The sequence below is a fragment of the Harpia harpyja genome, chromosome 10 (assembly GCF_026419915.1).
Source record: "Harpia harpyja isolate bHarHar1 chromosome 10, bHarHar1 primary haplotype, whole genome shotgun sequence".
In the NCBI taxonomy this organism is placed as follows: Eukaryota; Metazoa; Chordata; class Aves; order Accipitriformes; family Accipitridae; genus Harpia; species Harpia harpyja.
In genome coordinates this window covers 44,925,654-44,949,152 of record NC_068949.1, presented here as the reverse complement: position 1 = coordinate 44,949,152, position 23,499 = coordinate 44,925,654, and the positions used below count along the sequence as shown (strand labels likewise).

Genomic DNA, 23,499 nt, shown 5'->3' with positions numbered 1-23,499 from the left:
GCCGCCGACCGGGGCGGAGCCGCCCGGGCCTCCCCGTGAGCCCGGGAAGCCGAGGCGGGCAGGCCAGGCCGCGGCTTCCAGCTCCGGCCGTGAGGTGCGGCGGAGCCTGGCTTCGCACTGGGGCCTCCTACCTGGTTCTGCCGGGGCTGCTCCGGGCCGAGCGGAGGGGAGACCCTGGTCCCCTCGGCCTGCTTATATGGCCGGGGGAAAGAGGCGCAGATCAGCCGGGGTCATGCAGCCCACCTGCGCCGGGCTTAAAGCCAGCGGAGGGGGGGGGGGGGGCTCCAGGTCACGCAGGTGGGGTTGGAAATGTGGATTTCTGTAAAAATCAGGTGGGATTTCTGTGAAAGTCCCTCACGAAATAACGGTCTGCGGGCAGCGAGCACGGGAGGAGTCGGAGCCTGCACGGTGCTGAGGCCCGGTGGTGGTCGTGCACCTTTGGATTCTTCCTTTAGGCAGTGATATATGCGTGGCCGCTGACCAAAATCCAGTGCATCTGGAAGAAATATGTTTTTTTAAAAAAAATTCTCCAGGCTGGTCCTTTGTTCTGCTCGCGCTTTGGGGCGGGGTGGTGAAGGGCAGCAGGCAAAGGCTGGCAGCGTCGAGGAATCGGCCTTTTTCGCTCCTCGGCAAAGTTGGGGGTAAGGGTGGGGACGATGAATTAGACAGGAGTTTGCAGAGGGGGAAGCAGTTGGCAAATACAATTCCTGAAAGAGGAGACGCGGAGGGGATAAGAGGGAGTGAAATGTCAGAGGAAAGTGAACTGTAGGGTGAGGTTTATTTGAGGTCATAAAAAAACAGGACAAAAAGTGCCAGTAAAGTTTGCAACAAGAAACCACTAATTTTCAAGCCAGAGAATCTTCCGCTGTCTGAATCTTAATCTGAGTTATATCAGCAAAAATTTCATTAGTCATGTTGTATGACGCAGAAGCTATCGCAAAATGGAGGAATCCGCTTGGGAAACATCAGAACAATTTTTAAAAAGTCTTTACAGATTTCTGGAAATCCGTTTTTCATAGGGAATGATGCTGCACATAAAATGGCATCGAGTTAGTGCCTGTGTGTTAAAACTGATTCTGAAAAAATACAAAATACGGTCCAAAATGCAGAAGTTTCCCCAATGCAATTGAAAATAACTTTGCAATAGTTGCGCTTGGTGCAAGCTTGCAAAAGGACAACTACTCATACCGGTGTGTAATAGTATTAAGACCCTCCTGCTGGTTTTAGAAGTAATGTTTTTAACGTGACACCGAGTTTTCCCTTTTGCTTTCTGGGCCGTTAACCTTGAGTCTCTCAAGGCAATGTAAGCAAGGAATGTTTACCACCCTGACTTACTTTCTTTACTATCTACCTAGGCAAAGCATTGGCCAAAAGTCACTGTTGAAATTGCTCCCAGATAGTAAAAACGTCCAGAGCTTCCACACCACCCTGCTAATTGCGACCTGCAAACACAGTAATTTTGAACAAGATAGAAGTGATCTGTGAATCTGTGTGATCTCTGAAGGATGAATTACAATTAATAGAAATGGTTTGACAATGATAAATTCACATCTCATGGTATGAGCGGTTTATCAAGGGAACTTCATTTAAAGCAACAAAGAAACAATGCTACAGTAAAGGAAATACATATGAAAAGGTATTCCATGTTTGTAATAAGTTACAACCAGTTACAGGCTTTTGGTTCATGTTTTCTTTTTTATGCATTCAGAGTTCATCTCTATGATTTAGCTTTTCAGTAGCTGTTAGTGAACAGATGATTCAAACTATTGTGTAACTGTGTGATGCTGTATGCTGACAAGAGAAAATGAAGCTTTTAAGTAGTTCTAATGAAGCCCGGATTAATGGTCAATTAAAAGGTACTGCCATTGCATGCCCCATACAAATGCAATGGCTTATGTGAAGATGATCTCATCTCTGAATGAAAGATCTCTTTACATCAGTAAGCTCTGGACTGGAAGGGATACCCAAGGGATAGTGATTCTTTTAGAATGTAAATATCAAAGTTCTCAAACCCTGATTTTTATTTTTTTTTCTCAGACATTTAAAAATCTGGTATCATGATGTGAATTAAAAGGAAGGAAGGTGGAGATTTCTGCAATAAGAGGTGGATCCGCTGCTTGGCAAAAAAAGCACAACCCAAAAGATGTTTATAAACCAACTGTTCTGAAAGCTGGTCTGCGCACTCTTCCTTTCCTAAAGGATTGTCAGTTCTTTTTCTGCTTTTTCATCCTTCAAGGTGTTGATAGAAAGATCAGCCTTGCAGGTTGATCTGGATTATTCCAGTTGAGAAGCAGCAACCTACTGACCAGTATGGCCATGGTAGATGTTAGCACTGACAGTAGTGTTGCTTAAAAAGAAAACTTGATTAGCAGTAAGTCCCTGAAGGACTGCTTTCCCACTGTGAACACATTATATAAATAAATACTTACAGATTTATGCAACCTTAAAATAAATAGGAGATTTTCAGGGACATCGACGTAGCAGGTGCAAGGAGACCTAAGCTCCCTTTGCCTCTGCTCTGAGCTATATAGATCTGAGCCATGATGGGAAGGTGTATATAGCTGCTTAATGCATGAAGTTCTCTCTCTGCCATACACTTCTCTCCACATCTGACCTGAGATTAGTTCAGGTGGAGCGAGTCAGATTCTGCTTGTGCCTATCCTGTGAGTAGTGAAGTAGGATGTTTGCAATAGTTTCAGTTGTCAGAATTTAAGATTCATTAATACCTCCCAAGTATTAGTGAATGTTAGTGTACCATTTTTAGCACTTTGGAAACTTCAGTCCGGTATTTTATCTCTTAAAAATGAATTTATTTTATTTTGAAAATATTGGAATGCCACATTAAAGGGAAACAATACTGAACTGGGTGAAATCTTCCCTCTGTCCTGATATCCTTTTCTCAAAAGTAGCCAGTTCCTGAAACTTTATTACAAGTGGCAACGTCCCCAAAATACACATTAATCTTTTCTGACTCCTCTCCCAAGTTGGTCTCCTTATTTCCTGAAGCCTGAAAATTGATTATCTTTGATATGATTTTAGTTTGCTTTATAACAGGTTTGAATAGAGAATGTAAAATATCCAGACTTTCTTAAAACATAGCATCTTGGGTTTTGGTAGCGGATGCACAAGTTGTCTGTTTGCACTATAAAGTGTTTCTCTGTGCTATTTCTAGCTTTACTGCATTGCAACTTGCTTAAGTGTCATATACTTCTGTTAGCAAATGAGGTAAAAAAGGTACTCCTGATGGGTTTTCACTCTACCCTCAAAATGATGAACATCTTACTCAAATCTCCTCTAATCCTTCTGCTGTCCAGATTTTTATCTTTGTTACTTTAAGTAAGCACCGTTACAATTTCAACCACTGAACTTCTGAATTTCTACCTAATCTGTCCTTTAAAGACAAGAGCAAGGCTGAGGAGACTGTTCCTCATTAGATATGTCACTGGTCAGTGACATCAGTGTAAACAGAACCTGTATCTACATATATATCCCCTTTTTCATGTATTTAGGCCTGCTCCTACTACTGTAGTTGGTATACCTTGTCAGACTTCTTTTTTAAATTAGCTATGAGGGCCACGAGGTGTTAATTTTCTTCCTAGGAGTTTCCAGCATTCAGTTATGACACATCCAGTCTAGTTTACCAATACTAAAGCTTATGGGGAAATTTTCCTAACACTGATACTGTAAGAAGATACAAGATTTCTAGAACGTCAAAATGTCCCATGTCTTTGTTTTTCATTCAAGGCATTTTCTTTCAGTTCTTTATTTGTTATTAAGTCTGTTGCTTAAAAGGCATTGCTCATTTAATGCGTGGTTTTCAGGTACAGGGTAGTATTTTCCCGGGACTGGAACATCTGTCTGCGGTTGAGTGCAAAATGCCCTTCTAGTGACAGCACGTGAATTTGCTTCCAAGTAAACCAAGGCTTAAACCAGTACGTGAACTTTGGGGTCAAAGAATGTAATGGGGTGGGATGGAAAACTAAGAGAGGAGGTTTTCTATTAAGTGCCTTGAGATGTGAATTCACAAATATTTCAGCTGGATTAAATTCCTTGTTAAGGACTAACCTCTGAAAGCATCTACTTTCTGCAACATCTGCTGTGGAAAGGAGACTTGGGCACTGGAGCTGTAACTACCCTCTCGCTAGCTTGAGAGAGAAACAGATGGAGTCTCAGGGAAGATGTAGTATTGAAAATCACTGTGATTTGGACCTCACTTGTAGTTCTTTAATTTCCCCCAAGAGAAAATTGTCAGATTGGAGCACAGGCATAATATATTTCTGCCTTTGTGTGTATGTGCCTTACTGAGTCAGAATCTGGCCTCGATCACTTCCTATGCTCCGGTGACCTCTCTGCATGAACCTCCTCAGCTGTGAGTAAGTGCAGTAATGTAACCTTGTATGATTTCACTTCAACAACTAAATAAGTCTTGCTTTTCACATTTATAATCACTAGGAAAAAAAAAAAAAAAAAAAGGCTGAATGAAACCAGAAACTGTGATTTCATTTGCCAAGACTCTTGCATTTTCTCAACAGCAGGGATGTGTCCTGCAAATTTAAATCTGGAAAGTTCATGTCAATACAGAGCTAGCTATTTGATCTGGGCACATTGTGTGCTTTAATTGGCCCTGAAGGAGAGGGGGGTGTGTGTGTGTATGTGAAAAACACTCTGAATCTGGTTTCAAAATAGGTTTTTCATACTGGAAATAATCTCTTATACCATACTTTTGTTTGCAGCACATTATGGGAGTTTGTCCATGTATTTTAATTGGTGTGAAATGCTGAGAAGTGCACACTTGGGTCACTGGGAAGTGGAGCGTGTGTCTGGATGGGTATGAGTGCAAATGTTTCTGGGAACTTTAAAAGGAGTTAAATTTTGATGATGTGGGATATGATCTGTATGTAAGAAAAGAGATCTAAGGGGTAGTTCTGAAGAAGTGTGATTTTCTGGGGCTCATTCTTCAGTCTGGGTAGGAGCAGTTTGGACATTTGAAGGTCTGTTGGTAGCAAAATGTAGAGACCTGTAAGAATCACTGGTCATGGCAAATCATTTCTAATGGCAGCTGAGATTATTAAAGAACACTGCTACTTCAATAAGAGGAGAGTATCTTCCTTGCATAAAAATGTGAACAGCCTGGGTCTCTGCGGTTAATCTCCACAATTCTTGAAATTCAAGGGAATTCAGATAAAGGTCTGTACATTTTAAATTGGGATCATCTTTGAAATAGTTTGTAACCCCCACTAATAAAACTTTTTCTTTCCCTCTTCCCCCAAAACATTCTCCAAGATTGTTTGATTCCACTTTCAAATGTGGAAGCATGGACTCATCTCTATTAAAAAAAACCCCGAAAAGTAAGCTAGGAGTCTGGATATACCGAGCAGGAGTACAAGTGGTTCCTGCACTGGGAGAGGAAGGAAATTGGGTGGTTCGAAGTGTAGAATTACTGGTAAGTTAAGAAAATGTATTTTAGTAGGCAAACCATTTTCAGTACTTATGAAGAAGCCTGGCATTGGGAGAAATATGATCTCCTGTAATCAAGGTGCTGGGAGTTGTTTGCCAGCCACTAATGCCTTTCGGGAAATCTAGTAGCAAACCGTGTAAATGAAGGGGATATTAGCAGAGATTGGCTTCATTTTCTTTAGGGCAAAAACATAAAAAGTTATGGTGTTTCATATGCCCTACTTCAGTTGGTTTAGTTATCTCCTGGCTGCTCTATTCCAGAAGTTGTTGGAAAATGCTACAACAATATTGGTGAAGCTAACCAGTATAAATTTTATCTGTTATGCTACAGAGAAATTTGTGTGGTAAAAAGGCTTATAAATGTTAAATAAGAGGAATTTTTGGTCAATAAGGCCGCTGATAAATCTCCTGTTAAATTAAGTGTGCCTGGAGTCCTATATTTAGTGGAGCTTTTGCAGCTATTGCCAAATTCCAGCAAGGCTCAAGCATTTCCAATAATTATTACAGCAAAATTTACAGCATATATTTTTTCCTATTGACATATTAAGCGTATTTGCAGTAGAACACATCCTTCAAGTGACTGGGTTATTGTAGCCTGTTTAGAGATGCGCCCATCTTTGTAATCATCGCAAATTATGTGAAAAATACTCTTAATAATTCTTTTTTTCTGAATGAAGATTCCTCCTTGCGTTTCTTCCTATGCCATGGGCAGGTGAGGTGCCAACAATTATCTGTGCCATTTCATTCACAGAACTCATGGCATCAATTACTTTGTAGGGGCAGACTTGCTCCCAGATGAACCAGTGTGTTTACCAGGAGGCACTGGAAATTAAATCAAGTTAATTCCTTTTGGTCTTTCTAGCCAAGCTGTGTGTGCATGTGCAGGGGTGCGTGCGTGTGTACATGTGCATTTTGTAGAGTCACGTATTGTAGTCTTAGAAATGAATCCACTGAAGTTGGTACTAACCTGCCTCTTGCATCGATGGAAATGGATATTACGATTGCTGTGTTGAAACGTGTGCTCAAATGCATTGGGAGTTTGATACTATTTTTCAAACTGCCAAATAGATAATGTCAGAACATTTCTGAAATGGGATACTAACATCAAGATATACTGCACCAATCAACTAACATCAGGCAAAGTATAGCGTAAAACTGTGGATGTAGGAGACTACTACAGAATTTCCATTTTCATTCCCTATGTCAACAGCTTTGTAACTTACCTAGTAGATTGTTTTATGTTTTCCAGACATATTCTCAGTAGACTACAAACACTACATTCAGCTCAGCCTTCAGAACCCAAAGAATTAGATATGCTGTAGTTTATGAAATGGATGTTTATGAAAGTATCCTTTGTTTGAATTGCTCAAAAACCCAACATGAATTCAAACTTTGACAGCGTAAGCAGAAAATAAGAGGGCCATAGTGATCTCCCAAATGTAGCCTTAACTATTGAGGTTCTCATATTGAAAATGCAATTTTCTGTCTAGATGTTTATGAATGTCTTCAAATTCCCTTTCATAATAGCCCCTTTTTGACAGGCCTTTTTCAACTCTGAAATATGAGAAGAAAGGTTGCTGCAGAATGTAGTATATACCATTATAGGAGGTACACCTCTGTCCCTCAAGCCAACAGTACTCTTTTGGAAGTCAGTGATGATATATGCATGTGTAGGAGGTTGCAGAGCCCAAGATCCATTGCAGAGAAGCAGGATTCTTTTACTGAATCACATAAGTTCAGATGCTAAAATATGGTGTGACACTTTAGGGAGCCTGTCTATGTAAAATGTATGAATTCTGTGTGATTTTATAAACTGTGTGTATAACTCCAGCCTTGTGTAATCTTCAGAGTGCTAGCAAACCTCATCACGTAGCTGCTGAAGAACAGTCAAAACTGTTAATATTGAATTACTCTCTACAGGTAGAAATGTGTCTGTTTTGTAATGGAGAGTGTCTACATTAAAGGAATCCAGTTCCCCTGGATCACCTGTGTGCATTAGCATCGGTGTAATAAAAATGGATGGCAGCAGTGCAGTCAACACAACAGAAATGAATACACAGCAGAAAAATAGGCACAAAGCATAGACTAGTTCTACCTGTTGTTGCTCACATTTTCACATTGTCCTTGTGCTTTTGTGAAAATGTGGTGGCAAGTGGTTGTGTTCATGGGCAGCTGAGGGAAAGCAAAGAGTCCCATAGGAGGCTGGAGAGTCAGATCGTTGGACCTCCGTTGCCAAGATGACTAATGAGCCAGAAGCTCGAGCCTGCGGTCGGAACCTTGATAGCCAGCACTGATGAAACTGCTGTCCCAACCAGCTAAGAGCAGCCAAGGCCCAAGCTTGAAATCCATACAGCCTCCCGAGGGGAGCCTGCAAGGGAAAGCTCACGAGTGTTGGGATATTTGGGGTGCATTTGGCAGTTTTGCAGATGTTAGCCCGTCTAAGGGTGTCCTCGGGGTTTGGCTGCTGGGGCTTGGAAAGAGCACAGCTGGGGACCCTGAAGAAAACTCAGCGAGGGCCACCGCTTCCCCAGGGAGCTGCTTCCGAGCTGCAGCTCACCCTCTGGGTCTTGCCAGACCCACGCTGCCGTATCCCCTTGCTGTGCGGGCAGCCTGCCTGTCCTGCTGCCTGCCAGCCCGGGTGAGCTGCCCATCTACGCACTGCCCTGCTCTTAGACCTGACCCAGCTCAGCCAAAGCAGTTCAGGCATCTCGGGACTACATTGTGCTTTTTAGTTACAAACAGAAAATTAGAGTCTTTGCTGATGAATCTGGTGGGCAGGTTAAGTGCTGTATTGCCAGGCAAACAGTGGCTACTGTCCTGTTGGTTTTAAGAGGAATAGGCGTGCATCCGGAGCTTGAAGAGTCACAGTCTTCTTCAGAGAAATCATTGGGCACGTAAAATATGGTTTGAAGCTGATGAGAAGACTCTCACTGATTTCACTGGGCTTGATGTCATGTCATTTGATCATAAAAGATCAATTTTATGAGATTAATTGCTTTTCCCAGATGAAAATGGCCTTTTTTTCTTTCTACAAAAACGTGAAGTTTAGGATAGCTATACAGTGCATGAAAAAAAAGATGCTGAGGTGGCAGCAACATCAGGGGCTTGTGAGAGCAAGGAGAGCCTTGCGGGTGTTTGTAATACTCATCCTTTGGTTTTGAGGACTCAAATATATGAGCATACTGGATGCCACACAAAATCCAGGAAGGCCATATACAAATAAAAATTATCACATGCAGATAATTTTGTCACTTTTACTGTTGTGAAACTTGTGTACAGGGTGGATACTGTCTGTATAATGGGCTAGAGTGTGATGGAACAAATTGGTCTTTGTAGGAGAGGTAGAAAGGAGAATGATCTTAATTTTCTTTGTTGTCTAGTGTCACTGAATGTTGGCAAAACTACCCATTTCAGGGAAATACTGCTTTGAAGTTGTTGCAGAAATACTTGGTATAAAGCTCTGATGCCATCCAGCATCAGTATGTTCTCCAGGAGAGCTCTTTGCTACTGCAGCATTCTTATCAGTTTTGCTTGTGAGACTCTATCCCTGTCTTTTTCTTTGTTCCCCTGATCACTCTTTACTGCCTTCTTTTTCTTTGTTTTCTATCGTTTTTGAGCATCTTTTTCTCCAACATATTTTGGGCAGGTCTCCATTTAATGTTCAGTCCTGCTCATAATCATCCTGTTGAAAAAGGAGCTAGAAAATAAACAACTTCATTGTCCAACCACAGCATTCATTTTAGTGATAATAAAATGTGTCTTTTTTATTTGTTTTGGAGTGAAAGAAAAGAGACAAGGAATTGCTGTTTTGACAAGTCAGAGAAATGGTTAGTAACGTTCTAGTTGAGGACGTAAATGAACTGCTGGTAGTAGGACAGGTTAGGAAAGACAGACTAGTAGCTCTATACATACTTCTCTAAAGAAAGCATATTTAAAGGGTGTTTCTCTGAGGGATTAGAAAGGCAAACGGAAAGGCAGGAAGAAATGCAGCTCCTTGCCAAGTAGCACTACCAAATAGAAGCAGGAACCCTGTTCAACTGCGTTCATGTGCAACTTCAGTGCTAAATTGGGGCACTGTCTTTAATTCTTGTGTCTTTTATTAACATTTGTATAAAAACACAATGTACACTGTGAGGTAAGTAGAATTCTGCAGTAATCTAAAGGGGTGTGAAAATGTTTATCTTCTTTTTCCTTTTAAGTACCTATATAGCATGACTTGTCTCACAGTAGTGCTAGGGCATACCCAGGGTTCCTGTCCGTCACAGTGGTCTTGGCTTGGGTCTGGGTTCAGCTCCCCATTCAAACAGCAGCCTAAGTATATAATATATAAATTCTATAAATATTTAAAAGTATTTTATAAATATAAAAATGGGTAAAATTCACTCTGGCCTGTATCCAGGCCTGTTCTCAGAAGGTGCTGATGTCCGGGATGAGAGCAGAGGAGCATGCGGGATAACCGGGGCTGTGATGGAGCAGGGCTGGGAAGGCCCCCGGCTGGGGTGCGCTGGACCTGGCTGTGTTCCCGCGCCTGCTGGGAGGTGACATCCCTCCAAAATGGTCCTGGGGCAGTAGTCCAGCAAATCCATGTGCGGTGCTGGTGACAGATGCGCAGCTGGAGTGGGTCTGCTCCCATGTGTACATCGATGTAGGCAAATCTATTCCATGTTCAGCTTTCTAAGTCGGTTTAAGAATACACATTAAAATGCCAACTGACCTGCAACAGGAGAAAAAAAAAAATTGTTTGTGACATTAAGCACCTTAACATGAAATAATTCAAGTTAACCTACAGCAGATTTTAAGCATAAGCAAGTCCCTAGATGGTAAAGGTAAAAATGCACACCCTGAAAAGGTCAGGCATCTGCTGAAACCTCCTTGTGCTCCCACTTCTGACAAAAACGAGATGTAGGCAAAGGCAACTCCAGAGCAAGCCTGAGGAATAAGAAAAGAGGTGTGCTAGTCAAAAGAGAGGTAACATTTATATTTCTCATAATGCTGTAAGGTACCAGGACTCAGAAGGAGCCAATGAACAACTGCTCTTGTCTCCTGTATTTGCAAACCTTGTTTAAAAAGTTCCTAACTTTTGTTCTGCTCTCAGGGTGCCTCCTTCAAATCACTGTCATCCCTTGCCTGTTTTTAGCTTTAACTGGTCTTTATAGAAGTGCAAGAGGAAAAGCAGCATAAGTTTAACCCAGTATAATGGTGGAATAGTTTTATACTGAACTGGAACATGGAGTAGAGATCATTTTGATTAGTATATTGTTTCAACACTGGACAAATACAAATGTTTCTCTTGAGTCTAAGGATATTTTTAATACTCTGTTTTAGATGTTGTTTTATTTTGCTTGAAACTCAAAATGCATTCTTCCCAGAATTTTTAATCTTGTTCTTTTAATTTTTTTAAGGGTATCCTGTCAGTTTTTAAATACAGTCTTTTCATGTTGCCAATGAATTGCTTTGATCTGCAGATGAGAACTGATGAGATGCAGCTTCCTCATTGTTGTACTTTGCCAAGAGTTTTGAGTGTGTCTGCGATCGAGCTTGTCAGAATCCTAAAATCAGGATAACAAAATTCCTGACAAGACTTTCCAGAGCAATCTTTTCCCATTGTCCATAAAGCAAAAAGCCCAGAACAAGGTGTCTGTGTTTTAGTAGCATAAGTGAATGAAGAAAAAAGGAACACAGTTTGATTAACATGTTCTTTGTTTTATTTATGTAGTAATAGCTGTGAAAAAAGTTATATTCCTCTTTCTCTGTACCACATCTTCATGCGTCAAGGGAGCTGGCAAGGGAGGAGGTCACAGAAGAGGGATGGCTGGGGGCTACACAAATTGCCCCTGAAGTGGTCTTAAGAATTGTCCTGAAAAGGACAATACACAGCGATGCTGTAGGACCCTAAGACACTCCGGGCTGGATTGGAGGAGGTCTCCCGGCCACCCCTCTGCCCCAGGCAGAGCCGGCTGCAGGGTCAGACCCGGCTGCTCAGGGCTTTCCCCGTCGAGTCTTGAAACCTCCGAGGATGGGAACGGCACAGCCTCCCCGGGGAGCCCGTCCCTCGGCTCCTCTGCCCTCCTGGGGAGGACGTTTTTCTGAAAATCCAGTGCTTTGGGTGCCTCTCGGTGCCTAAGCTCAGGAAAACATATGTCCCTTGAGGGGAAGTGGGCTTTTTTGGTCAATTCATATCAAATTACATAGTTGTTGGTTGGAAGAGGTAGCCCAACATTATTCTCAAAAATACCATAGTTCCTTCAGATTCAGCCGAGCAGTTCTTTTTAGTTTAACTGCTGCTTGAATTCTACAGCATATTTCAGGGAATAAGTAAATAAAACACCATTCATGCCATGGGATCAGCATACTAATTTATGGCCAGATCTGAAGCCTTTTCCCAAGGCAAAATACAATTAAAGCCAGGCAGAACTTGACCTGAGCAAGCACTTCAGGATTTGATCTGTGAATTTTACTTTTCTGCATTTTTATTATTTTTCTACAGTAGTAAAAATATTTCTCCTGCTGGTGATTTTACATTGTGCTGGATATTGAATTCCTTGCAGTAAAGGCCTAACCTCTTGAAACCTAATCTTATATAGCGTGCTATCTAAAGAACTTAATTCTTATTGGGATAACAAGTTTAAAAATATATATTTTTTAAAGCACATCCATGACATTTTTGTTAACCTGGTTCTAACGGTGATCTAGCAGTAACAGTAGAGGATGAAAAGCAAAGAACAGGCTGAGATCTAATCTGACCCAACTCATTGATTCGCTCCCTGACCTTGGGTAAGCCTTTTGACCTGCCTGTACCTCAGTCAACTCAGCTGGAAAATTGGGTAAAGAGCGGAGCCTGTTAGAAAACCATCTTCAATTTGAACAAAGATTTCCCGGAGACCCAAAAAAAGTGAGTGTAGTCATTTTGTACAGACATAATTGATTGCGGACTGCACAAGAATAACATCCTGAGCTATGGGATGCAATGGATGACATCTCATTCGTCGTACGGTGGCTGGGTGGTCTCTGCGTCCACTGGAGCTCGGCCACTTTTCACGCGTCCAGAGCTGTATTTTCACTTCCACAGCATTAGTCCGGCCGTGTCTGCCCTCGGTAGGAGTGTGGCTCAAATATTGCACGAGTCCAAGAAGGTGCTGGGGAGTAATTGCTATTCCCGTTCGGTTCAGAGTTACTGAACTAAATTACTGTCCCCTAGATTTATCACGACCTAAAGTGGCATCACATGCTACTATATCAATAAAACATAAAAATGAAATCAGGTCTCTACCCAGAATTCACCCACTGCTTTCCAGCATGCCCTTGCTCTCCCAAGCCAGGTTTCATGCCATCCGTCTGTAACCAGCGGTGCCTGTAATTACCGAGATGAAGATTCGGGCTGCAATCCTGACGTTAAGCCTTACGCGTATGCTGGAAGCACGACCTCTCTGCTCCGCAGGGTGCAAGAGGTGTGCCCGCAGCCGGGAGCGTGGGCTTGGCTTTGTTCGGATCCCCCCGTCCTCGACGGGAGCCGTTCCTCCCGACGGGAGCCGTTCCTCCCGACCGGCCGCTGCAGCGGCCCCGCGGTGCAACCGGGAGAGGTTGAAGTCAGGCGGAGGCGAGCCAAGGGCATTTACACGGCATGTGGATAACCACGCGGAATTGGCAGCAGGCGGCCGGCCGCATGCACAGAGCTCCCTCCTCTCACGAATTTGGCACTGTTTGTCCTGGGCAAAGGCCAGCTTCTCTTGCTTGTGCCAGCATGTTTAAACTATCCTGGACTTACTAATCTATTCTCCATGACCCACGCTGGAAAAATGACCGTTTCCTTTTCCCAATTCCCACATCTGCTATTTGTTTTCCTCTCTTTGCCTTCCCGAGATTTGGGAAGGAGTTCAGGAATGTGGAGCGCTATTCAAACCTAAGCTGACCTCAGATACTGAGTGGCATTTGTCTGGCAACGCTTGTAGGTAAATAGTTAAGGGGAAATGGGCATGTTTCTTCACTTGCACATGCATATTTCTAGACGTTTTCAAATTAAATAAAAATCTTGATTTTGTTCTAAAATGTTAGCTAGCAGCATGGCAAGAGTAGGAAGGACCCAGTATTTCCAATGGAAACCAGTAAATACTGCTCTACTGGTTAATTGGCTCTGTCATTATCCTTCCATGAAATATTTGAAACTGTAACATTAATATTAGGTGCAAACACCTAAAAAAAGTCACTTCTACTAGTCCAAATGAAATTACTATGTGGGAATGACATTTATGCTGGAATAAAATCATCACTGTGCCTCATATAACATAATATATATATATTTTGCATTAAGAAAAATCCCAGGCTCTACTCACTTTAAAAGTGCGGGCAGAGAAAAACAAAATGAAATTTCACTTGAAAATATTCAGTTTTCTGAATGGAATATTCTGAAAGAATATGTTTCATTTAGAAGACCTAAATAACATGGAAATTAGTAAGAAAAGCAGTAAGGACAAATACAGTGTAGAAGCAAAATGCAGTCAAAGTTTGCATAATGACACAAAATATTGCAGTCTTGAGAAGGGTTGGATGACATGCAGTGGGGTGGCTTAACATTAACTTCATTGGGACCAAGAATTTACCCTTCTTTTTATTTTTTTTTTTCAAAGAAGGCAGCTTGATAGACCTCCCTAAATGCAATTTACTGTGATCCTTTTTAATCTGAATGAAGTGATTTTAAAATTTTTTAGGCATCCCGTGTGCACGAAGATAAATATGCACCCTTGAAAAAAGAACAATGAAAACAATCACATCTTGGGAGAGATAAACTTGTTAAGAAAGATTAAAGGGAGATTTAACCAACAGAGTTACTCTCCACAAAGACGCTTATATGCCTTTTTTTTTAACAACTCAGTGGAAGTTCAGTGTCAAAATAGAAACTGGAGGCTAAAACTGGGATCTAGGTCTACTGCTGTATTTTCCTCTGGGCTTACAAGACTAAGCAGAAGCACAGGAATTATTACCCACAAATATATGGTGGCGTTTATATCAAGAGCCTAAAATAGATGCGTACTTATGGAATTAAGAAGAAAGGACTTTTAAAAGAGCTGATTAAACTCGCTGCGATGATGCTTTTCAGATTAATGGCCAAGAATGAGGAGCTGAATTTTTCTGACTTTTGATACACACGTTCCTCCTAGTAATGAGAACTTGATGCTAGGAATTAGCTGAGTAGCAATGAGCGTGAGGAAAGGCACTGAGGTTTGCATGCAGCACGCTTTGGTACGCTCTGGCCGGTGACGGGTGAATCCTCCTGCCCTGTCTTCTCCTCTGAGGTGGCACGTCAGCGTGTGCGTCGTCAGAAGTCCTCAAGCAATTCTGAAAACTTTTGGTTACTCCTATGTAATCTGCTATTATCACTCGTACGTTCCTTTTGCTTTTACTTCTGGTCAGATTTCCTTTCACCATCGAGTACCTTTGTTTAAGATTATTTTTCCCTAGATATACAAGGTTGCATTTTTCCAAGTTAAATGTCATTTGTCACCGTTCAGTAAGAGACTGCACATTCTGCTTTGAAATACCCTCTGATCGCCGAGGCCATCAACTCTGGCTATCGTAGAAACAGACGTCAGAGATGAAAAGTGCTCTTAGGTCATCCAGCCCATCTCCCTGCCAGCGCTCCGTGGATGGAGCTGGCTCTCGCCGTGGTGACAGCCCTTGTCCGAAGGGAGCCACGGTGGTATCTTTGGGCAGCTCTCTTTGGATCCAAGCTCGGTGTTTGCTCTCGCAGGCAGATAAAGTTCTCTTTCATGTCCATGAGCCATCAGAAAAGGAAAACCCAACACGCTGGTGGAATGACTCCACCATTGTTACTGGACGACCCTGCACAGTTTCAAAAGATATTGCATGTCTGTGCATCAAAGAACTGTAACGGCGACAACAGAGAGTCATGGCTCGTGCCCTCGGTGTAGAGCCCTTAGTCTGTCCGTCTTCAGCGAAGCACCATGTGAATACAAAAGTGTTTGAAATACAGAATATATTTTTGGCATAACGCTTAAATATGGAACCGTTTTGCACAGAATGAAAGGCAGAAATATAGTTAAGTGATCAAAAATCCATACTTTTGGTAGAAAATTAATACAAATAGCCAAACTAAGGGGATAATCCTTCTCTCACTGAAGTCAGCGGCAAAGATCCCTTTGATTTCAATAGGCATGAATTACAAGCGAAGAGAAAACCTGGGTTATTTGTAATTGTAATTGACTTAGTTTGCAGTGACAAAGTTGCTGCATGGAGGGAAGGTGTGCATCCTAATTGTCTTCAATTTCTTGCTGTGGCTAGATTTAACTGTGACTACCCAGCAGTCTGTAATATTTTTTTTTTCCCCTGCTGGGACACTTTGCTATGCATGTTAACAGCACCACAATTGCGGTAGGGACAGTTCTGGCTGATGTTCAATTAGATTAAAACCAGTGATTTTTTTTAAATGCTTTTGTTGTTCTTTTTGACATGTGGGTGGGTTTTTGTTTCTTTAAAAATATGGCATGAGATTCGTCACAGTAAGAGTGTCCCTTTATAAGCTGGAACAAAGAGGACATAGAGAAAGCAGGTAAGTCTTTTAGTGTAACTACAGCCAAAAAAAAAAGGCAAAAAGGGAGAAAAAACAATTTAAATGCTTTAGTCTCCTTTCTGTGTTTAGGTGAAACCTTCAGACTGACTGTCTTTCAGCTTACCAACTAATTGAGGAGAGAATGGTAGCATAAAAGCATTTTTTGTTAGAGTTAGAGACGTAATTAATTGATCATATGTTGTTTCTTTAGCAATTATGTGATATTCCCCTGTTAGTCTGTTTAAAATTTTTGTGTCAGTGTAAAAATGCAACGTCTCTGCTGTTTTCAAAAGTAGATAAATGAGGTCCTTCTCTCCTTCTCTGGTCAGCCTTGGGGACCTGCGGCTCGTTTTGACCAAGGCTTTCCAGGAGCGTTTGCCATTTCAGGGTTGCTGAATAACTCTGCAGACAGGAGACTTTTCCATAATTAAACTCTGTGCAAAATAAAGGGAGATCTTCATCACACTCTTTGTATTCATATAAAATCTGTTGCCATGGGAGCTAGCATTGAATAGCAAGGTAGGCAAAATCAGTAATGTTACATTACGTTTGCCCTGTAGCCACTGGAGGGTCCCTTAAAATAAAGTCGCCTTTTATCTTTGCTTTCTGAATAAACATAAAACTAGATTTTTAGTGCAAAATCCTGATTTCAAGGTTATTGATGCCAGACTAAATTAATACAGTCTGTGCGATAGCATACAAAATCCCTAGCAAAGCCAGGGATACTCCTGTCTTTTGAAAGCTTGACATTTGTTTTTCATAATGAACTTAAAGGTCACCAGCTACAGATGAATCAGGATACCTGCTTGAGTTTACATTTACATGCATTTTATTTTATTCCCATGTGCACTTTTTATGAGATCCATCACTGGAATAAAACTGTAGCTCTCTCTTATTATCCAGGTTTGATAGTCTAGAAGAGTTATCAACCTGCTGCCTTTAAGAACAGATGAGTTGTCTTCAGCGCATCGCCGTGCCGCTGCAATTCAGTGTGGTGTGGTTCAAGAAATGTCTGCTTTCTTTCCTGCTTGACCTGAGCATCACCACTAATTTCAGCTGTAAATATAATGTTAAAAAGTGGCTCTCTGTTCCTAATCTGTAATTCTCCGTGTTTTGTCATCATGCTCAATCCCTGAAATGATGGCAATGTTGCATTGTCGAAGTTAGTGAAAAATGGTTTGTGTGTATTGATGCTTGTTTAATTCTCGTTTTATTTCTACAGATGAAGATGCAATTAATCAAAACACAGGTTTCGGAACTTCCAGGGATTCAAAATGCCTCATTCAGACTTAACAATGAATGTGTCCCCTGTCTTCTGCATATGAATTTCTGTTTTTGTTCAGACTAGCAAGTGACCTGTATTGCTGCACAGATTTTTTGAAACCAAATAACATTTTATATTTTTACCAAAATACCTGTGGAGCTGACAGAGCATGATGCATTCATTTTCCTTGATTTTGTAGTGAGGGAAAAGGCTAGCATGAATAATTCAAAAATAATGCTGAGACTGTTAAGATTTAGTACTGGAGAGGTCATCACAGTTGGGAGAATGAGCTAGGAGACTATTACTATTCCACGATCTTTGAATCTCAAGGTGACATCATTATTATTTCTCTATATCTATAATGTGGTGCTGCAACCAACTTATTGCAGTGTTTCTCATGTAGGGTAGAAAGATCAATTACATACAGACCTCAAAATGTGAACTATAAGCATAGTGTCCAATAAAACTGTCATTAACAGTCACCACAATTTTAACTGTATGCTTCCAGGTCAAGCTGTTTTAAAAATGATAACTGACATTGAAAGGTTGAATAAAGAGCACCCGTTCCAAAGGGAACAATTCTTTACCCAAATAAGTTTTCATTAACAAATTTGCTAATTCCTTTCTTCAGTTTACAAAAGCATTCAGCATTTATCTCATTGTTTCTGGTACGCACATTCACAGACGAGCCTGGGAAAAAAAATTAAATCCTAAGTTTTCCAGATGATCAGCATCAACAGTAGTATTGGTGAATGCAGATAAAGCTTCTCTGTGCAATCTGATTTAATTTATTCCTGTCTTCGACGAGAAACTGAAAGATATTACCCAAATGGAAGTTATATTACAGTAGTGCTTATTGCATTACTTTAACTATTACCTCACTTCTCCGACTGCTGTTAACTCACCAGCGTGCCCGTGGAAGCGTGCGTTATCCAAAATAAACAAGTCACTTACAAATATTCAGAAGTAATGTATGCCAGGAAACAGCCGTTAGGACTTCAGAGGCATCTCTCCATTGGGTGAGCGCTGCCTTGTGTGTTTAATTAAACATCCATTTCCCTTGGAGAGTATTCCTCAAGACTGTAACTCTTCCAATAAACACTTTTCCTACTTGTTTTGTTTTCTTTTTGTAATTTTCACATGAATTTGAAAGATAAATAAGGCAGCTTTCATAAGGAAATTACAGAGAAAAAAGGGTTGGTAAGCCACCTGTTCTGAACACCAGGATGTTTTGATGTAAGTAGCACTCAAATGTTTCTAAAAAATACGCTGCAACTCTTTGAGACAATGATTTCCTCTTGTGTTTTTTGAAGGAACAAGCTGCTCTCCTCCTCTCTTAGTTCTTTCCTATTTTTCTTATGGGGTTTAGGCTCATAGCATCATGACAGCTCTTTGCTCCCGAATAGCTGGACCCGAAGGCGGTGCAGGGCGAGGAGCGCGCCGGGGCTGTGCGTGCTCAGCCGGAGGCTCCCGCAGATCCTGCCTTCCTCACCCCATGCCTCTCTCCCTCTTCTTACCTCTTTTTTCCCTCTCGGCTACTTTATCAGCCCGAGCGACGTGATCCGCAGCCAGGCACACGCATAACGTCTTACGACTGCCAGGGCAGTTCCAGCAGCCCGCTCCATGGTGGTCTTCCCAGGACATCTGCACCGATGGCTCTTGGATAGCCAACGACTCCTTCGTGTTCACGGTCTATATGGGCTTGTCAGTGATTTTGTTTTTCTAAACTCTGATTTGTGTTCCCTTGCTTCTCTGAGTTAGACATTTTTACAGTAAGTTATGAAAATATTAATATGACTAAGTAAGCATATACAAGGAGCAAATAGATGAAAATATGTAAAAAATGAAGATTCTTTTTTATTTTCCTTGCAAGGCTTTCTGGTGTGCACAGCTGGAAGGAAAGGGCACTGTGGCAGGACCACAGACTCCAGCCCTGCTGAACCAAAAGATTAAAAGGAGATTGGTCAGAGGAATCAAAATTATATGGGCTGGTAGAGATGTGATCCTGCGGCAGGAAAAATAAAACAACTGTGAAACAATGTCTCTCTAATGACTACAGGAAAATTAAAAAACGAGTAATTCAGTGGCTTCCTAGGTATAGCTTTTTTCCTGTTCAACCAAACATTTATTTTAATTTCTAGCATTTGGAGGAAAGCCACACGACTTAAGCTCCCGTTCGCCCTCATTATGCAACCTTCACTGCCATCATGTTTTTGTTGGCCCATTGCACACAATGATGTTCACCCTCTGCAGCGAGCGTGGTCCAGAGGTGGTGGTGGTTAACCAACTGGGTCGGCGTTGCTTGGCCTAACATGCTACCCTGACGTTGAGTTTGGGAGTGTCAGAAGGTTTGAGTATCATCGCTAAGGGTGGCAGTCTTCTTGTTGGGTACCTAAGAATTGGAGAAAGAATTGGAGATCAGAGGAAGAAACAGATTTTATGGCAAAAGTATTGAGAACCCTGGAGACTTATGCTTACTTCTGTCTTTATCACAGACTTTCTTGTTTTGGGGGCATGACATGATGGCAGCTACATTTACTGTTAGATTTATGTTCAGGTACTGTAGTGGTGGAGCTACAAAATTAGTTATATGATCCCAATAGCCAGCAGCAGTAAAGGCAGCGAGGACAGTCTTACAACTGAACACAGTATAGGGAGTCTGCAGGTCAGGAGTCAATTCAAATGGCTTATCTGCTCTAGTATTTCCAAACTTAATATTGCTCTAATTTGTGTTATAAGGAGTCTGGGAAAAGTTTTGCTGCCAGTTATGCCTTTTAGATGACCTGAGGATTTCATTTGGACCATACGTGCACTGTGCATAGTGCTAAATTTTACTTGGAAAGCCAATCTGGCTATAGGTGATCTTGTTTGAAATTTAAAAAGCATAATAATAATTTAATAGTAATGAAATATTGTTGACAAAAATGCAGTTTTTGCAGAACCAAGCAGGGAGGAAATCATCTTTCTGCCAAAGAGCTTGGATTTTATAATGTGTTTTGAAACAACACTGGAGTCCTTTTGGAAGAGGAAAAGCAATGGTGCCCTAGCCCCCAGACCAAACCCAAACAAACACTAATGCAAACATTTTGAATGGAATCTTTCTTCATACCTGTCCAAACTAGAAATTCCATCAATTAATAATGGATTTTTTAAAAAGTGTTGAAAAAGTACAATAATGATAAAAAAATTCTTTAGCATATTCAGTTACTTTTCACATGAAAGACATTCTGTGGCCAGTGCCCAGTGAAGGATGTTATTCTGTTGTTCAACTAGGAGAGAAGAAAAAGGTAGCAAAAAAAAGCTAGAGAGAGTCATTAAACCTGTTTATCATTAAATAAAATGTACAAGCTTGTTCATATCGCAGGAATGCAAAGTATACCGTTCAAGGAAATGTAAACGTAACTGCAACTATTTCATTTCATGTGAGGCTTGTGTTAGCTCTCCTATTAAATTTAATGGGTTGCCTCATGAGAAGCAGCTCATTAATATGAATATGAAGAGCATGTTTCAACCTGCAAATTAAATAACACAAAGATGCGTGATGTTTATTTTCCTTTGGTAGATCTTTGCTTTTTAAAAATATGAACTAATGCAGTAGAAATAGCTGGGGTCTGGGGATAAAACACTGAAGTGCGAATCAGGAGACCGTGTTTCTCATTCCGCTCAGTGTCGTATGCTTCTGATGTGAACCTCAGCAAATCAATTAACTGCTGTTTACTTTGGTTACTGAATCGGGTTAAATCAACGAACAGTGTAATACTTTACTTATTGTGAGGCTAAATAGTTATAATTAATTATACTGGTTTAGATGAACATCACGGACTGCCTGGAGTGGTGGGCAGTGCTGGCGTGGCGGTCCAGGGTTTGGATTCGGGAAGGTTGGCGGCTGCCTCGGTGTGCCGGAGACTACCCCTCACCTGGGCTCTTCGAAATGCTTCATCCGCCTGGTGTGGTTGTATTGCTTATGACTCCAGAGCAAGCACGGCCACAGCAGTTGGGTTTTGCGATGTGTCTGCCCGTAGACGGGACAAAAAGGGACATCCTCAGTCCCTTGGTTCCCTTCAAGGTGTTCGGCCAAAGAGACTTTCCTGTGGGCGAAGCATTTGTGCAGCTTAGGTTGCTGCTTGATGTATTTCCAGTAAGTTGCTACATGAAAAAAGAAGCTAAATGAGCAAAAACCCTTAAAACAGAAATTGAAGAATTAGACAGCAAACAGCCAGGAAGGACCATATTTATGGCCCTCAAAGGAACATTAACTTGCCCGCATTATTAAATCAGGGTTAATTTTCCAGAAGACAGAGTCCCTTTTGTGGTTTCACTCTCTGGCCACAAAACTAACACTCACCTGTGAACTGCAGGCGTTGTTTGAAGGACTGGTGCCTCCAGTAACTTGAATTTTGTTTGTTTATTTGTCCCTTATTCATCAGCAAAGCTTCCCTATGATCACTTTAAATTCACAAGTAGGTATAGGGATTGTCTTAAAACCTTCTGGCAAAGTTTATGTCTGAGGTTTTTTGAAGCATGGGAGGTTTCACGTACAAAAGTTAAAATAAATGTTATACCTGAAAACCGCCAGAAATTCCGGACTTGATCCTGCAGTGGTATACGATCAATTATATTGCTATAGTCCTGTAATGCATGCTTAATTCAGTAGCCCAGGCAGATTCCTCCTACACGAGCCCTCCAAGGTGAGTGTTCAGCCCTGAGCTGTCCCACTCCATGGCTTGAGGGAGCTCAGCTGCTGGTGCCACATGTGCACAGCTCCCCGATGCCGTTGAGGTCTGCCCATGTGTTGGAAAACACATACAGGCAGCCTGATGAAAAAAACCACAAAAAATGTGATTTATTTTTTTTTAATTTCAATGTGCCCATTTCACTGTAGTCACAAAAAGTCAAAGGAAGATATTCATTTGTGTAAAAATCTGATTGACACAACATTTTTTGATCATTCTTTCTGGAGTTACTTATAGTGGGGTTTTTTTGCTAGCCTTACATTTTACGATCTGGGTCTGCCTTTGTGGGTCTCCTGAAATGGGAACTGTACTCAATACTGGGAATCCCAGAAAATCAATTCGGCTGATCGCCGGCCGAGAATTTGAGCTTTTCCTGTTTCTTTTGCGCTGTGAAGGACCTGCCATCCTAGTGGGAGCTGCAGAGGTCTGCGATGAATTCATTCTCACCCCTGCTTCAAGCCCAGCGTGGAGCTGTGCTGCCCGGGAGGAGCTCCAGACACAAACCGTGACCCACAAACACTCGTCAGCTGCGGTTCCGTGGAAGATGCTGGCTTCCACGGGGAGGGAAGGCTGCTGTACTGGTTTAACACCAGAGGCAATAAATCTGTGTAATCACGAACAGGCAGGAGCCGTCGTTGCACCTATTTTATTGTCTTCTCTGTACTTTCCGATGGATGGGAGCATCTGGGGGTAGAGGAACTGCAGTGCTCTCCTCGCCGCGTGGAGCATGGTGTCCAAAGGACCGCTGGTGGAAAAGTCTTGTGGTAGCTTTGGGATGGATCGCAAGAAAGGCCAAGATGAAAAATTTCACAATAAAAATAATCAAGTTCATTACAGGGTCTGAGCCCAGAAAACTTCTAATAATAACTAAAAGTTTTGGAGGGAACTCATAAAAATTACTTAGGAGGACTAGTAAGATCTGCACTCTTATCCTTAACTTGTACAAGGAAAAAGTATTAAGCATTCTACTTTTTTTTTGTTACATTTTTGTTCTGTTGCGCATACTCAGGAGACCCCTTTATTTCAAATTTAAAATAGTCTATGAAAATCTGTATTGACGTAATAGCTTATTAGGCTACAAGCAAAATATTCCCAGAACTAATTTTTAATTAATATAGTTCACTGAAAACTTATAAAAGATTCATACATAATATGATAAAAGAAATAAACATCCTCAATACCATGTTAAGTTTCTTTTCTTTGTAAAACATTGTTTTTTCTCCTCTGCTACCAGCACAATAAAACCTACTCTTACAAAATTGACTTGCACTTGTCTTTGGCAGCTCTGTCAGATGGGATATTTTCTGATACATAAACGGTGCTTATTAATTCAGAGTCAAATTCCGTCACCTTTTCTCACTTTGGGTACTGCCTTTTGTAAACAGCTCGGTATTTTTAATCCAGACTTCTCTTTGAGTTTGTCACTGTCCCTCCAACAGACTGCTCCAGAGCTGATGGAGGCCACTGGAAATCATCTCACT

The 23,499-nt window shown here is 41.4% G+C and overlaps 1 long non-coding RNA gene across 1 annotated transcript; it reads left to right on the top strand.

Moving 5' to 3' along the window:
* On the top strand, positions 1 to 23,136 carry LOC128147209 (uncharacterized). The gene is made up of 4 exons (XR_008236963.1): positions 1 to 94; positions 2,038 to 2,236; positions 3,822 to 4,373; positions 22,414 to 23,136. It is a non-coding gene; the product is annotated as an uncharacterized LOC128147209 (long non-coding RNA).
* The last annotated feature ends 363 nt before the right edge of the window (positions 23,137 to 23,499 follow it).